Source organism: Seriola lalandi, unplaced genomic scaffold (genome assembly GCF_002814215.2).
Source record: "Seriola lalandi dorsalis isolate HSWRI2012SDOR001 ecotype SW California unplaced genomic scaffold, Sedor1 jcf7180002054686, whole genome shotgun sequence".
NCBI lineage: Eukaryota > Metazoa > Chordata > Actinopteri > Carangiformes > Carangidae > Seriola > Seriola lalandi.
Window position 1 is genome coordinate 1658377 of NW_019525239.1, and position 5450 is coordinate 1663826.

At 41.4% G+C, this 5450-nt stretch overlaps 1 pseudogene; it reads left to right on the top strand.

The window, feature by feature from the left end:
• The first annotated feature begins 479 nt into the window (after positions 1 to 479).
• Positions 480 to 1818, top strand: LOC147818163 (homeodomain-interacting protein kinase 1-like; annotated as a pseudogene).
• Positions 1819 to 5450: the final 3632 nt, after the last annotated feature.

Genomic DNA, 5450 nt, shown 5'->3' on the forward strand with positions numbered 1-5450 from the left:
ACTGTGTTTGGAATGGTAGAATTGTCTCGGTTTATGACATCAAGAGTTCTCTATGCTTTATACTTTGTACATTGTGCTATACTAGTTTGCCTTCACCTGAGCACACTTCAGCACCTACAAGACAGAGTTCGTTAATAAAGTTACCATGGAGACATTGAGCATTTGGAAAAGCATTTGTTGTGCCATCAAGTTCTGATTCAGACGGCTGTTCTGAATCAGATAAAACAGGTAAGAAAACTGAACACACACACATAAGTATATTTACTCAAGAGCAGTACTTGCTTGAACTATACTATACTAAGTATCAACATTTTATGCCACTTTACAAGTCAACTCCACTACATTTCAGAGAAACATGGTTTTCCTCCATTACATTTATTTAACAGTCAAAACTATGACTTATTTTGCAGATTAAGAGTTTAAAAAATTGCTTTATCGGTCAGTACAAGTACATTTTTCTAAAGATATGTACCTAATACATGATTTACAAAACAAGTATCTTATTGGTGACGGGTGGAGACAATAAAGAACAGAGTTCTGAGGAGCGGAGGAGTGACATATTGTGCAGCAGCACAAATCACTACCTCATCCAGAACTTCACTGGAGAAGGAAGCTTTGGTGCGGCTGCCAAGAGTGTGAATTTAATCACATCACAGGACGTGGCCCTCAAGATCCTGAAAACTGAGGAGACTTCTAAAAGAGAGGTAGATCATTTCATTTGTTTTGATGATTACGTTTTTTTCACATCTTCTCGCTTATTAAATGAACTGCAGACTCAATGCTGCGTTTTCCTATTCGTCCACAGATCAATATGCTCGAGATAGTGAGCGTACTCGACCCAGTCGAGAAAAAACGTGGTTCAGTGCTTTGAGACGTTCAAATACAAAGAACATACAGTACGTGTCTAGTGTTTGAACTGCTGCACAGGAGTCTTTTCCAACTGTGTGCAGAACGCAACTGTGAGCCACTGACTCTCTGTGAGATCCGGCCAATAACACACCAGGTAAAGACCACGTGGCTTTGATCAGCCAGTGATGGCGACATTCTCAGCCAGCTGAGAAAGTTACATACTAAAGTGACACAACTGTATTTCCACTGAATCTTTTTAAGCTTGCACCCTGCACAGTGGTATGTCTAACCATCTCTCTGCAGTTGCTGACAGCCCTTGACGCCCTGAAGGGTATTGGTGTCATTCACTCTGACGTGAAGCCATCCGATATAATGCTCACAAAACACCCGAGTGAGCCCTTCAGAGTGAAACTCATAGATTTTGTCTTGGCCTTCTCTACCTCTGAGAAGATATGTGGGACAACATGTCAGCCTCTGGGTTACAGGTAGGTTTAATCTGCAAAGCTCATCTTTTAACATGTTTGCAGTTGTCTATTTATGCTGTAAAATCATCCAGCAGAGATTGTGTCCATCTTCAAAACACATGCTGAATTTCCCATTGTACTTAACAGCTCTTGTGATTCTTGTACGTAACACACAAGGGCACCCGAGCTGATCCTGGGCCTCCCCATTTCTGAGGCCATAGACATTTGGGGGTGTTGGCTGTGTATTCATGTTCTTGTACCTCGGCAATCACCCGTTTTCTATACACTGTCAGTACCAGTCAGTAAGTAACCAAATACTTCTAGATTTAAATGCAAAGGCAGTTTCATTTTGCCCCAGACACATGCCCAATCCCAACAAGGGGGCTTGCCAGATGACCAACTCCTCTGCGCTGGAAAATTCACACACAAATTCTTTAAGGAGACCCAGCACTGGGACAATTCAAGAAGTTATTTTAACCTTGTTCAGCTGTTCGCAATTTTTTAATCTCCCAATTAGACAAAAACTCTTTTAAAAAAGTTTAACACATTCAGGAAGAAATATCTAACCAAAATGTTTTGTCCCCGTAGACACCAAGAGACAATGTCATAAGTCTGCGACGAGTCCACACTTGTTAATTTAACCTTTTGGATCTGCTTGCAGCTAAAACAGCTATCAGCCTCAGCGATGGCTGCGGGGGTAACAGGAAGTGTGTGTAGTATGTGTCTTGTGCCACACTGTCAGGGTACCTTAACACTAGCTCGTTATGTTTGCTCAGAAGGAATGCATGGAGAACCACGTCTATAATGGTCATATATGGATGGACAATAGTTAGACTGCGAACAGGGAGCAGTGTCTCTGCCTAGAGGACAGAAAGAGTCTCTTGATGAATCTGGATTCATAGTGGGAGATTATCTGTGCCCAAATAACATGTTAGCTTGACCTTTCAGAGCCATTTGTGGCTAAAGAGCCTAAAGCTACAGCAGTGAAGTGAGACATAGACAAGAATGTTATAAAGCCTTTTAATATCCTTGTCACAGAGTTAAGGTCTTTCCCCAGCTTCCTCCCTCTGCCTCAGTTTGGCTGGATTTCAAACCGTACAGCAAGCTGTGCTGAAAAGGAACAAGCTGCCAAAACGCTGATGTGATTTCTTCAAGATGGATGTTTTTTAGAGTTGTCTTGACTTAGCCTTTTATAATCAAACAGCCATCTTATTTTGTGAACACAGACTGCTGCAGAAAACTGATCCGGAGACCCTAATCAGTTTCTTTGCTGTGTGTTCATTTTTCAGCGGCGGCCCGCAGCCAGGACCAGTCACCGAACATTACGAGTACAGTTTAACATTCAACTACAAGTTTCATAAGCAAGAAAGCTGAAACTTTAATCTAATGCTGAGCTCACCCTGGAGTTCATCAAGATCCATAACACATGGGCTGAAATACCTGAGAGGAAAAAAGGACTTAGACTGAGCGCTGGACCTAAACACAGCCCTGGATCCAACACAAAGTATATACATAGAGTACAGTAAGTTTAATGTTGTATCACAGAAAATTGTCTTGTATTATAGTAATTGATCTAATCTCTAATCTAAACTAATAACTAATAACTAATCTCAATCTGCAGAGAACATCTTAAACTGAGGAGTAAAAACTATATATAGATATACAGTATACAGTATACACACATATATATATATATATGTATGTGTGTGATGGTTGGTCTTAGACCGTACTATGTACCGAGGGAATTCTCACACATTGTCGCCATTGTTATTTACATTCAACCACAAGCAGAGTCTGCAGTCGCATGTGACGTCATTCACAAGACTGTTGCGAGAGAACAGACCCAGCACCCTGATGCATTCATTGCAATATCGGGGGATTTTAACCATGTCACTCTCACCTCTCACCTGACTGGCTTCACTCAGTGTGTTGACTGTCCCACAGGGGAAAATAAGACACTGGATCTGTTGTATGCAGGAGGCCTACACTGCTTCAGCTCTACCACCACTTGGCAGATCAGATCATAAACAGTTTTTTCTTCAGCCTTCCTACAAGCCCTGTGTACTGAGGCAGGCTGCAACCACCTGCTCATTCAGGAACTGGACCCCAGAGGCCAGTGAGTCTCTAAAAGACTGTTTTGAGTGCACAGATTGGAATGTCCTGTTGGAGTCACAGGAAAATGATAACAGCAAGGACCCTGATCCTGATAGAATGGTTGAATGTACCTCAGACTACATTAACTTCTGTATGGACACTGTAATACCAGCAAGGACTGTACAATGCTTTCCAAACAACAAACCCTGGATCACCAGTGACATCAAGACCCTCCTCAAGCAGAAAAAGGAGGCCTTCAGGGATGGAGACAGGGAGGAGCTCAGGTGTGTGCAGCATGAGCTGAAGAGGAGATTAAAGCAGGTGAAGGAGGACTACAAAAAGAAAGTAGAGAGGAAGCTGCAGCACAACAACACCAGAGAGGTGTGGAAGGGGATGAGGACCATCGCTGGCTATAAAGAGAAGAACAGCCAGGCAACATCAGATGATGTGGACAAGGCCAATGAGTTCAACCTGTTCTACAACAGGTGTGACACAGCCTCACCTGTTCTCTCTCCCACTGCTTCAGCTGCAGCTTCTCCTACGTCATTTCCTCCAGAACCTTCAGGAGAACCTTCGTTCCCACTGCCATCAGGCTATACAACACCTCAGCCAAAGGAAGTGGACTAATCTAATTATTATTATTTATTTATTATTTACCGTTTTTATTATTATTATTATTATCAACAACGAGCTAATGGACACATGAATTTCTATGACACAGGAGAACGGTGTTCTATTCCCGTGTGAAAGTAGCTGTTTTCCTAAACCTAACCAAGCCATGACCATTATTATAGTAACCATGGCAACAAAGGTAGGTATGCCGCTGTTGGTACAGTCCACATGTTTATGATTGTAACCATGACAACCAAGGGTCCGGTACGCCTGCCGCCATACGGCCGCTATATCAGGAAACAACCTCTGTGGTTGTTCAGGTTGGAGGAGTGGTTGCACATGTTTATTAATGGATCAGTGTTCACCTACCAGATTATCACTGTAAAATTACAGCCATGGCTGCAGACAAAGGCTTGTTTGATAAGCACCTGGCCTGTATGAGACATTTCCTTACATGCAAATCCTATCTTAAACTGTTTGATAACCATGGTAATCGTAAAAGTTTTACTATCCTAACTTCCCAGAATCTTGAAAAACTCTCTAATTCCCTAAATTTGTCCAGACCTTCCCTTTTCCATCACTTAGCTAACTTGTTTCATCCATACTGCTGCTCTTTTATTGCTTTTACACAACCAACACAATTATTATTCACCGAGACGCTCATGAAAGACCTGAGCAATGTGCAGTGGTTTGATGACAAAACGCTCATTAGAAGACAGAGGTAAAGACAAGAAAACTCATCCGTCATGAACTTAAGGTTTTTGTACATTTCAATGAGAAATCTAAAAGGTTCCAAAAATATCTCAGCGAGATGAGATAAAGTGGCATTTGCTGACATAAAAGTTGATAAGTGATGTTCGATTGAGTATTTTGGATTTATAAACTTGAGACAGCATAAGATAAAGATAAGTTGGATTCCTAAAATTAGTTAGAATTTGCTTCTGTAATACTAAACTGGGAAAATCCTATTTTCTTAACTTAAGAGTTAAGACAGGAAGTCTCTGTAATGTGGCTCCTGGATTCCAAAAATGTATGTCCTGCAGAACATTGACATTGACCCTGGAATAAACCCAGTCTGGGTATTTTGAGAAAAAAAAATGAAAGTAAATTAATATTTCCTTAAATAGTCGGAGTAAATCATTGAGAGTTCCTCAAACAAACAGTTAGTGATTTGTCATTAGGTACCCTCATGGCTCATTCAGTTCTGAGTCCGGATGCTGATTGGTAAAGTGAAAGATCTGCTGCCCTGCCCCCTCTGACTTAAGACAGTAGGACCAGAGCCACGTTCACTGACAGATACGACTCTCTTCAAGAGAGGTGGTAGGGTCTGCCCAAGAAGCTGGGAGAATTGTAAGTAGATTCTTTTTTTTTTCAAAAAGTAGCTAAATGTGTTTTACAAGTTGTCAAACCTAATGAGGATGTCACTAAGTT